The sequence below is a fragment of the Apium graveolens genome, chromosome 8 (assembly GCF_009905375.1).
Source record: "Apium graveolens cultivar Ventura chromosome 8, ASM990537v1, whole genome shotgun sequence".
Taxonomy (NCBI): Eukaryota; Viridiplantae; Streptophyta; class Magnoliopsida; order Apiales; family Apiaceae; genus Apium; species Apium graveolens.
In genome coordinates this window covers 261,375,744-261,388,684 of record NC_133654.1, presented here as the reverse complement: position 1 = coordinate 261,388,684, position 12,941 = coordinate 261,375,744, and positions in this window count along the sequence as shown.

Sequence of the window (12,941 nt, the reverse complement as noted above, 5' to 3'; positions counted from 1 at the left end):
GCCCTTCTAGTTCTCACACAAGCATTGAGATCACCAATAATAGTATCCATATTGTGACTCATATCCTATTTCCTGGTGTGATGATTTTGATAATTTGAAGTATCCTCATTTTCTTCATTCATGACATAAATTACAGAACTATCACCTCTTTCTCCCCCTGAGTTTGTGCTATCAAATCCAGGTGAGTTTCTGTTTTAGGATGAGTCTTCATTCACATATATTATTGGTTCACTGGCTACTTCTTCATTATCTGCATTCTTTTCATCATCATCTTGTGAATCACTGTCAAGGTTGAGATTTCCAAAATTCAAAGCTTCAGCTTCACTTTCATCAATACAGTCTAATCCAGGGTCCTTGTCATCATCAAAAGTCACATATGTGCTCTCCATTATTTTTCTTTGCTGAAGCACATAGACCCTGTAAGTAGTTCTTTCCAATAAGTAACCAAGAAAAATAGCTTCAAATACTTTTGAGTCAAATTTGCCAACATATTCTGAGTTATCCTTTAATACAAAGCATTTGATTTCAAACACATGAAGATTTTTAACTGTAGGCTTTTTTCTAGACATGATGGAGTAAGGAGATTTGCCAATACTTTTGTTTACCAAGTATATGTTCTGAATATAGCATGCGGTGTTAAAAGCTTCTTTCCAAATGTTTGTTGGTAACTTGGCATTCTCCAACATTATTCTTGCAGTTTCAACTAGAGTTCTGCTCTTTCTTTCAACCACACTATTCGGTTGAAGTGTTCTTGGAGCTGAGAACTCAGTGTTCTTAGAGTTGAGAACTCTTGAGTGATGCCCTTGTCTTTACAGAAGTCATTCAGTATGAAATTTATGAATTCAGTTCCATTATCACTTCTCAATTTTTTCACTGAGTTATGGTCTTCAGCCTGATTCTCAATATTCTTTATGTGTTCAATGATAATGAATGGAGTCTCATCTTTAGAATGCATAAATTTCACCCAAGTGTACCTTGAGTAGTCATCCACCATCATCATAGCATATCTTTTCTTGGAAATAGACATGACATTTACTGGACCAAACAAATCCATGAGGATAAGTTATAGAGGAGCAATGATAGAGTTTACAATCTTGCTTTTATAACTTGATCTTTTCAACTTTCCTTTCTGACAAGTATCACAGACTCCATCTTGAACAAAATCCAATGTAGGCATGTCCCTCACTAACTCTCTTCTCACTAGAGTGTTCATTGCCTTGGAGTTTACGTGAGAGGGCTTTTTGTGCCACAGCCAGCATTGTTCACTTGATGCCTTGGTGTAGAAGTAATACACCCTATCCTTGTTTACTGATTTCATGTCTGCAATAAACATGTTTCCTTTCCTTACTCATTTGAGAGCAATCTCACTGGTCTTTCTATTTGTGATTGAGCAATCTTCTCTGTCAAAATTTGCCTTGAAACCTCTATCCGTGAATTGACTGACACTTAAAAGATTAAGATCAAGTCCTCCTACCAGTTCTATATCTTGAATGACAACATTACCAAAAATCAAATTATCATATCCCATTGTGAATCCCTTATTATTGTCTCCAAAGGTCACCAAAGGGTCAGCCATCTCCGCAAACTGTGATAGAGGTGCTCTATTACATGTCATGTGTCTGGAACAACCATTAGCAATGATCCACATAACTTTATTCTACTTACCCTGCACACAATGAGGTTTAAGTGTTTTTAGCTATCCAGGGTGTGTTGGGCATATTCTTCTTCTTTGCAGAATTAGCTGGAGAAGAGCTTGATTTATAAAAGAAATATTTTTCTTAGGTTGATTAGCATTCTCATTCTTGACCTCAGATCCAAGGTTAATTTCTTTTAGACCTTTTCTTAATTTATGACAGCTAGTCATGACCTTTATGCTGCAGGGAATATAATCAAACTTTCAGTTGGTGGCCAATGACGCAGACTAGTGTTCACTAACAGCGGGAGATACAGATTTTGAACGCTTTGAATTTTATCTTGACAATGTCGTTGATAACAGTATCGAACCAATCAAAGAGATGCAACCCTATATAATATTACAGCCAAGAAAGGATATATTTGAAGGTAATGTAGGATTTTTATTTCAGAAATGTTAGGAATATGTTGTGTACTTGATGATAAGCTCAACAAAACACCTTAGTGGATTTAACTTAGTGAATTTTGCAGCACCCGACGGATGATCAATTATAGTCCCGACGGATGACTAATTGATATCCACCGGGTGAGTAGCTTATGTAACAATAAGTAATATAGCACATTTCTGCAAACAACTTTGTGTAGATTCTACAGTAGCATATGAGTCATGTTGACTACTAGTAGATATGCAGAATAGGTTAATTAATTGAAAATATTAGATTCCTTGTAATTCTGCATAAATGAAATGGAGTCAAGTGTCAAATAGCTACCCGACGGATGATTAACAAAGCTACCCGACGGATGATCAACAAGACTACCCGACAGATAACAAGCATGTACCCGACGGATGATCAATTCAAATATATGTTGACAGTGACAACACAGTCACATGCGTTGGGTGTTTGCAAAAGGAATGTGGTATCCTGTTTAGCAGGGTTTTGAGAACAAAGAAGCATTACCATTTCCATGCTATTATGAAGTTATTCAAAGATGCTGGAATAGAGTAGTGAAGCAGCATGGAGTTAGACTTGATAGGTTTTGTTTTATTATCCTTTCTTATTACCATGTACACTTGGTGATATATAAACCAAGTGTAGCAAGTAGAACAAATAACTAAGAAAACACATTTTAGAAGAGAAATAGAAAAGGCTGTAACTGTTAAGAATTTCTCTGTAGTTTGTTTGTTCACTTGTAAAAATCAGCTGTGAGCTATTCAAGCTTCACAGGGTTCTCTCGATATATATATATATATATATATATATATATATATATATATATATATATATATATATATATATATATATATATATATATATATATGGTGGATACATTCAAATCCACCATAAAGTTTTAAAGACTTGTGTTTTTATTACTTGTGTTTTGATTTATACAATTCTATTATTCTGTACTTTTCAAATCAAACACTTATATATATTATTGAGTTAGAACAGTTTTAAAAATCTCAAAAAGAAGCCAGAATTACATTCAACCCCCTTCTGTAATTCTTGTTGTATTGTTAGGGAATAACAATTGGTATCAGAGTAAGCTCTTGAAGTACAAAGAGTTTAAAGATCACAACAAACAGCAAGATGAACAAGAAGGATGTTGGAGTTAAGATTCCATATCTGGACAAAGATAATTATCACCACTGGAAGGTGAAGATGCACCTACATCTTCTTTCTCAAGATGAGGCCTATGTGGATTGCATAGAGAGAGGTCCTCATGTACCAATGAGAGCTGCAACAGGGAATGAACCATCTATTCCCAAGCCTAGGCATGAATGGTGAGAACCTGATACTGAGCAAGTCAGAAAAGACAAGAAGGCCATGAATATATTGTTCAATGGAGTTGATGGTGATATGTTTGATAACATCATTAACTGCGAAACAGCCAAGGAGGTTTGGGACACAATTCAGATTATCTGTGATGGTACTGAGCAAGTAAGGGAGAATAAGATGCAGCTGCTTATTCAGCAATATGAGCACTTTCATTGTGAAGATAGTGAGTCTCTCACTGACATTTTTAGTAGATTTCAATAACTACTAAATGCTCTAAAGTTTCATGGAAGAGTCTATCAGACAAAAGACTCCAATCTCAAGTTCCTTAGATCTCTTCCAAAGGAATGGAAACCAATGACAGTCTCATTGAGAAACTCTCAAGATTACTAGGAGTTTACTTTGGAGAGACTGTATGGCATCCTGAAAACTTATGAGCTTGAAATAGAGCAAGATGAGAGGATGGAGAAAGGAAGGAAGAAAGGAGGGTCCATAACACTGGTTGCTGGGTTAAAGAAAGAGAAAGAGATGAAGGTAGAAACTGTTGAGTCTACTTCAAAGGTCTGTGAGAACAAGGGTAAAGGGCTGGTAGCTGAAAATGAAGATCATTTGAGCCAAGATGACATGGATGATATTGATGAGCATTTAGCATTCCTTTCCAGAAGATTTGCCAAGCTCAAGTTCAAAAAGAACTTTGGAGCAGCCAAGCCAAATAGAAACATGGTGGATAAATCTAAATTCAAATGTTTTAAATGTGGCTTGGAAGGGCATTTTTCCAGTGAGTGTAGAAAGTCAGATTCCAGCAAAAAGAAGTTTGAGCCTGTTGACTACAAACAGAAATATTTTGAGTTGCTCAAGCAAAAGGAAAGGGCTTTCATTACACAGGAAAATGACTGGGCAGCTGATGGATTGGATGAAGATGAAGATGTGAGTTATGACAATCTAGCCCTGATGGCCAAGTCTGATGAAACAGAAATAAGTTCTTCAAGTAATCTGGTAATCAGCACTAACCTAACATATTTATCTAAAGCTGAGTGTAATGATGCAATCAATGAGATGTCTATAAAATTATATCACTTGCATGTTACACTTAAGTCTCTCACTAAGGAAAATGCTAAAATTAAAGAAAACAATTTATTTTTAAGTGAGAGGAATAATGTGTTAGAGTCTCGGTTTATTGAATTTGAAAAATTGAGAATTGAATGTAAGATTGCTAAGGATGAATTAAATGAATCCTTGAAGAAAGATGAGAATTTAAAGAAGCAGCTTGAACGAGAACAGGAAGTGATTAAAGCATGGAAATCATCCAGAGATGTCCATGCTCAAATCATTAAAGTTCAAGGTATTGAGTTCTTTTGTGATGCATCCTGGAAAAAGAGTAAGGAGAAGCTGGAATCCAATTTGGTTGAAGGATTGCTAATAGATGTAGACTCGACGGATGATGAGAGTCTTCCGTCGGATAATCAAAAGGATTATTCGTCGAGTGACATAAATCCTCATCCGTCGGCTGTGAGCAAACCTGTGAGCAAAGACAAACTTGCCAAGTTAAATGAGAAATATGGATCAGTTTCCAAAAACTTTGTTTCAGGAGAATCAAGTCAAGTGAAGAATGAGAAGAAAGTGAATGTTGGTCATATGTCCATCAAGCAATTGAATGACAGATTAGAAAAGATTGAAGATAAAACAAAAACTAAAAAGAAAAACAATAGAAATGAGAAAGTAGGAATTAACAAACATAACAACTACACACCTGATAAGTATGCTCCTAGAAAAATCTGTGTTAAGTGTGGTAGTGTTAATCATTTGTCTGTTAATTGCAAACTTGCCATGCCTACTCCTATATTTGTACCCTCTCCTTTTACCACCATGAATGCCGTGCCTTTTATGCCTATGAATGCTATGTCTGCTCAGAATATGAATGCACAATTTGCTAATATGTCATTTGCACCTAATCCTTATTATGCTGTATTTAGTATGCCTCAAATGCCATTTAACATGCCTTACTGGAATAACATATTTGCAAACAACATGCCTTTCCCTGTTAATCAAAATGTGCATGATAATTCTGGTTTATTGACTGGTTTCAAAGGTCCGACTCAAATGATTAAGGATGAATCAGAAATTCCCAAGTCAAATGAGATAAAACCTAAGAAACCAAAGAAGAAAGCTAACAAGGCAGGACCCAAGGAAACTTGGGTACCAAAATCAACTTGATTTGGTTTTGATGTGTGCAGGGAAACAGAAAGAATCTTTGGTACCTAGATAGTGGTTGCTCAAGGCACATGACTGGAGATTCTACCCTGCTCACAGAGTTCAAGGAGAGAGCTGGCCCAAGTATTACTTTTGGAGATGACAACAAGGGTTATACTGTGGGATATGGCTTGATTTTAAAAGACAATGTCATCATTGAAGAGGTTGCCCTAGTGGATGGTCTCAAGCACAATTTGTTGAGTATCAGCCAGCTTTGTGATACGGGCAATTCAGTAACCTTGACAAACAAAAGAAACAACAAAGTGGTTCTCATTGGTGTGAGAAAAGGAAATGTGTATCTAGCTGATTTCAACTCTTCTAATGCAGAATCTATCACTTGTCTTCTCAGTAAAGCAAGTCAAGATGAAAGTTGGCTATGGCACAAGAAGCTTTCCCATCTAAACTTCAAGACCATGAATGAGCTTGTCAAGAAAGAACTGTTAGAGGTATTCCTCAAGTGGAGTTTTCTAAGGATGGATTGTGTAATGCCTTCCAAAAGGGAAAGCAGATCAAAGCATCATTCAGAAAGAAACTTGATTCAACAATTGAAGAACCTTTGCAATTGCTACACATAGATCTATTTGGACCAGTCAATGTGTTGTCCATCTCAAGAAAAAGATTTTGCCTAGTAATTGTGGATGATTTCTCAAAGTTCTCTTGGACATATTTTCTAAAGTCTAAAGATGAAGCTAGTGAATCATCAATCACATAAGGCAAGTCAAAAATCATCTTGATTTTAAAGTAAGAAGAATCAGGAGTGACAATGGAACTGAGTTCAATAATTCTGTAATGAGATCATTCTGTGTAGAGAATGGGATTATGCATGAGTTTCCTGTAGCAAGAACTCCATAACAAAATAGAGTGGTAGAAAGAAAGAATAGATCTCTTATTGAAGATGCAAGGACAATGCATGAAGAATCAAAGTTACCAACATATTTTTGGGCTGAAGCTGTGAATACTGCTTGCTACACTCAGAATATTTCTTTGGTTAATCAAGCAAAGTGTATGACACCCTACCAATTGTTCAAAAATAAGAAACCAACTCTAAATTTTCTTCATGTCTTTGGCTGTAAATGTTATATCTTGAGAAATCAAACTGATCAACATGGAAAGTTTGATTCTAAAGCAGATGAAGGAATTTTTGTTGGATATGTTGTGGGAAAGGCATATAGAGTCTACAATCTAAGAACCAACATCGTTATGGAATAAATACATGTTGTGTTTGATGATAAAAAGATTGAAGGACTGCAAGATGAAGATTCTCATGAAAGTCTCAAATTTGATAATGTGGAGATGGTTAGTGATGAAAGTGATCAGGAAACAATGGTAAAGGATAATACAGAAAAATCTACTACTAATGAAGCACAAAATTCAACATCTGTCGGGTTGCAAAATGCTTCATCCGTCGGAAGACAATCTGCCTTATCCGTCGGGAGACGATCAGCCTCATCCGTCGGAACACAAAGTACACCATTTTTCGGGTCATTAGGAGAAGCTGAAAGTCAGAATAGATCACTAACAGAAAATTCCCCTTTCTCAAATCAAAGATCCACAAACTCAGGGGGAGTTTCTAATAATCAAAACTCAGTCACACATCAAGACAACAATGAGGCCTCTTCATCTAGAGCTAATCTACCTCAACAAAGAAAATGGACTAAAGATCACCCTTTTGAGCTCATCATTGGTGATGCATCTTCTAGAGTTCAAACAAGAAGAGCAACTCAAGAGGAATGTCTATATAGTAGCTTCCTATCTAAGGAAGAACCAAAGAAGGTAGAAGAAGCTTTGTTGGATCCTGATTGGATTTTAGCTATACAGGATGAGCTAAACCAATTTGAAAGGAACAAGGTATGGAAGCTGGTACCCAAACCTAAAAGAAAGAATCCAATTGACACCAAGTGGGTATTCAGAAACAAGATGGATGAAAATGGCATAGTGGTCAGGAACAAAGCTAGATTGGTTGTTAAGGGCTATTGTCAACAAGAAGGAATAGATTTTTATGAAACTTTTGCTCCTGTTGCAAGACTTAAAGCTATCAGAATTTTCTTAGCCTATGCAGCCCATGCCAATTTCAAGGTCTATCAAATGGATGTCAAAAGTGCTTTTCTAAATGGAGATTTGGAGGAGGAAGTCTATGTCAGTCAACCTCCTGGTTTTGAAGATCCAAATTTTCCAGAATATGTCTACTATCTTTTGAAAGCACTTTATGGACTGAAGCAAGCACCTAGAGCTGGTATGACACTTTATCAAAGTTTATTTTGGAAAATCACTTCACAAGAGGTACTGTTGATAAAACCTTATTCTTTAGAAATATTAATGGCTCAAGTATACTTGTTCAAATTTATGTAGATGATATTATATTTGGCTCTACAGATGAAAAACTTTACAAAAGTTTGTCAAATTGATGCAAAGTAAGTATGAAATGAGCATGATGAGAGAACTAACTTACATTCTTGGTTTACAAGTTAAGCAAGTTAGTGATGGAATATTCATTAGTCAAACTAAATACATTTATGATCTTTTTAAAGAAGTTTGATCTAATGGATTGCACATCTGCAAAAACTCCCATGGCCACTGCAACTAAGCTTGAATTAAACACTACTGAAAAGTCTGTGGATATTTCAAGTTATAGGGGCATGGTTGGTTCACTTATGTACTTAACAGCTAGTAGGCCAGATATAATGTTTGCTACTTGTCTTTGTGTCAGATTTCAGGCTGATCCTAGAGAATCTCATTTAGTAGCTATTAAGAGAATTTTCAGATATCTCAAGGGAACACCAAAACTTGGCATTTGGTACCCTAGAGATTTTGGTTTTGATCTAACTGGTTATTTAGATGCAGATTATGCAGGTTGTAAAACAGAAAGAAAAAGTACAACAGGAACCTGTCAATTTTTAGGGAACAAGCTTGTGTCCTGGTTCTTTAAAAAGCAAAATTCAGTTTCTACTTCTACAGCTGAAGCTGAATATATTGTTGCTGGTAGTTGTTGTGCACAGATTTTGTGGATGAAAAATCAATTGTTGGACTATTGTCTACAAATGGATAGGATTCCTATTTTTTGTGATAACACAAGTGTAATTGCCATCACTGAAAATCCAGTACAGCATTCAAGAACAAAGCACATAGATATCAAGTACCACTTCATAAGGGAACATGTAATGAATGGTACTGTGGAACTGCATTTTCTTCCAAGTGAAAAGCAGCTTACAGACATATTTACCAAGCCACTTGATGAATCCACCTTTTCAAGGTTGGTAAGTGAGTTAGGTATGCTTAATTTTTCTTAAATCATTTCAGATACTTTTGCAAGTTGCAATGCAGCCAGAAATTTAGTTGATTTTTCCATTTTGATGAAATTTTGGCTAAGTCAAAATTTACATCCCGACGGATGCTCATTATCCATCGAGTTTGATCATCCGTTGGAATACAATTTGTCTATAAAAATCAATTATTTTCTGGAATATTTAATAACTTGACGGATAACTGATTTATCCTCATCCGTTGAATTGTCTCAATCTTAGCCGTTAAAACTCTGAACATTATCCATCGAGTATACTTACAGCTTGTAAGCATGACACGACGGATAAGTGACAGATTTTTTTACAGTTTATTTATTTTTTAAACGGCTATTTTGGAAATATTTTATTGGTCCTTTATTTCACTTTATTATTTTTTTTTTGTCAGTTTATCTCTGAGATGGTATAAAAGCTAAATTCTTTTTCATTATTTTCTTTTATCAGTCTCAAGATTCAATTGCTCTAACTTCTTTCTTCTCAAAAGAAAATTCTCTCTCTGCAAACTTTCAAATCTTTAGCAATGGCACCTGTAGTGAAAATCATGTCTCAAACCGGTTACATCTATGAGAAAAACAACTTCTCAGCTTTAGTAAACAAGGAGATTCAACAGTCTGGTGACTATGACAAAATGATAGATTTTGTGAAGAACTGCAAACTCAACTATGCCATGCTGGAATCACCCACTATTTACTGTGAGGTTGTAGAGGAGATATGGACAACCGCAGTGTACAACTCAACAGACAAAGACCATCACTTTCACTCTAAAAGGTAAGCAATATTGTATAAATAGTGATATTGTCAAAGCATGCTTTAAAATCCCTGATAACAATGTTACTACTCCACACACAGACACTGACATTGTTAACATACTTAACTTTATGGGCTATGTACTCACTACCTCTAAGTTAAGTGAAATTAGAAGGTTGGGTCTTAAGAAAGAATGGAGCTATCTGTGTGATGTGGTAACTAAAGTGTTTTCTGGTAAGATTAGAAATTTTGATTCTATCAATATATCCCTGCTCAACATGCTTTACATGCTAGTTACTGATAAGTACTTTAATTTCAGTGACTTGGTTTTGTTCGAGTTAGGCTTTAAGTTAGGAGAACTTAATAAGAGAGGTAAAAGTGTCTATTATGCAGATTCTTTATGATGCTTGCTAACCATCTTATTGAGAAAATTGTGATTGAGAACCCAACCAACAAGCTGAATTGTTGGGTTCAAGAAAGAAGAATAATTGCAGATCTTAATAGAGCTGATCATCACAAAGAGGTGCCCCTCTTCTATTTTCCAGTAATGGAGGGACCTTAGGTAAGTGAGGTAATTTCTACTGTCTCCACTCTTCCAACCTCATACATTTCTTTGCCGTCTAGTGTAGCTATGGTATATGTGCCAATGACCAAACAGATGCCTACCCAAGCTGCCAAAATAAAAATTCCAAAATCCAAAGCTAAGAAAGCCCCATCTGATTTCTTTCAAAAGAAATCAGTAGTAAAATCTACCAAACCTAAAGAGGGTAGTGAGAAGGAGGGTAAGAAGGGTGAGGGACAGGGTGAAAATCAAAGAAGCCCTAAGAATAAGGTTGGAGAGGTGAGTGTTTCCCAGCCTAGCCACACTGCAGTTTCTCAACAAACTGCAGTGCTTAAAAAGGATTTAAGCTCATTGCTAGTTGCATCCTCCCAAAAGGATGTGACTATTAAACAAATTTCACAGCCAAGAGCACAGGCCAAAAAGGTGAGGGACACAAGCTCACCCCAAACCTATATCACAAAGAAGAAACCAAAAACCCTTGGGGATGTATAGGGATCACATACAGTGTAAACTGGTGCTAAAGACCCAGTCACTGCACATTCTCAAAGTCAGGTTGATGTGGCTCCAATAAATGTGGAGTCACAGCCAAACTCTCTAATAATTGAAGCACTTGAAACACCAAATTCTCCCACACACTCACTGGATGTTGACATATCAATACATCACTTCCAAATTCTCCATCTTTAACTCTCTTGGAGAAGCTAAAAATCCAAGTAAGTGAGCATCATCTTTTAGATGATTTGTTGGCTCATTTACCATTCCTTTATGAGACTGTTGAGACATCTATGCCAAAATTTTCATCAATCTGCGCAGAGTCTACAATAGTCTCCACTCCAAACTCTTTCATTTTTATTATCCCGATGGATATTCATCATCCGTCGAGTAGTGATTGTATCCTGACGGATAAGCCTAACAGCAGTCATCCGTCGGATAGCCATACTACTATCCCGATGGATATTCCTCATCCGTCGGGTGTCTCTGCACAACTTCAAATTTCTTCAATTCTCACAAGTGCAGAAGACTTAGTGGTAGTGCAATCACTCTTAGGACTGAGGGAAGGGAGTAAAATGAGTGAGAGGTTGGGTTGCTCCCAGGCAAAAGGAGAGAATAAGAGTGAACAAATGCATTCCATTTCTTCAGGACTGGTAAAACTGAGTAAGAGGAGTCCCATCTTAGATGGTGAAGGTGAGGGTGTGAGGGTGGGGAGCCAAGGGGAGCCCTTGATGCAAAAAGAGAGAGAAATTGAGAGAAATGCATGTACAGGAGGAATAAGGGTGGATATCATTACTAGTGAGTTAATGAATGCCAATGATGCAGACATTGAGAGACTATCTCAGCATAAATCAAGCTGTTATAAGTTCCATCTCTTTGGATGCTGAGGCATTTACTCATCTTGTTCCAGCATATCAAATTTTGGCTGGACAGGGCAATGAAAATGCAGAAAGAATACTGAACTTTGTGCACACCACCCAGTCAATGCAAAGAGCCGAGGATGCCATCACAGCTATGCCACCTAGAGCTGATGATGATGTTGACTATGGGACTGGGGAATCTGCTGATTTCTTTGATGATGCAAGTGAAGAGGGGTCACTGGACATAGGGGAGAAGTAGGCCCTAGTTCCAAATCTGGTATTCCATCTTGGGCATTTTCAAAGCAATGTGATGAACACTATTCCAAGACCACCCTCATTCAACTTATAAGTCAGACACACTCTGCTCTTCAATCCACAACAAATGTCAGCACTAAGAAGCTCCTACAAGCACACCTTGCTTCTCTTCAATTACAACAAATCCAACGTTTTCAACATACTCAGGATGTCACTTCTATCAAAGGTGAAATTGATCGAATGAAAAAGGACATTTTTGAAAGATTGGATTCTAAACTTCCAGAAACTACAATGCTTGATATTAAGAGACAACTCAGGAAGAATTCTGATCTTGCCACAAAGATAGATTCCTTGAATACCAGAATGACTGCAATGGAAGCTTCTTTAACAGCTATACATCTACATCAAACTCAGCAAACTTAACTGCTACAACAACTAGTGGTTGCACAATCTTCATCCTCCACTTTACTTGATGATAACAAAAAGGGGGAGAAAAGCTCAAGTAAGGGTGAGGGGGAGAAAGGCTCAAGTAAGGGGGAACTTCAGCTAAACATACAAGTCAGCAAAGTGATTGTGCCAACAATTTATTTCACAAATCCACCAATGTTGGATATCATTAATCTAATCCAAATAGCAGCTGAAAAGCTTGAGTCAAAGTCAAATCCTAAGATGCTTGATATTATAGCTTTAGAGAAGGAACTGAAAGAAAAATGGAGAAAGATAGATGCAAATATTCAACAAAAGTTTGGGCCAATTCAGAAACCAGATAAAGTCTTCAGTAATCACTCTCAAGTCATGAAAATCTCGGTGAATGACATAAGTATGAACTATCTGGAAAAGGGTCAAACTTCTTACATCAAATCTCCAAAAGCAAATCTCATCATGAGGCCTAAAAGAAATTACTCAAGATTCACAGACAAAAATCCTATGGATATGGTGTATGAGACACCTAGGCCAGATGAGAAGAAGCTGTTGGCTAGGTCAATTGCCTTTTACAAAGATCCAGCTAATTCAGCACTCAAAAGAAGATTAGCTAAGATTTACAGAAATGGTAAGGAAATTTGTGTGATGG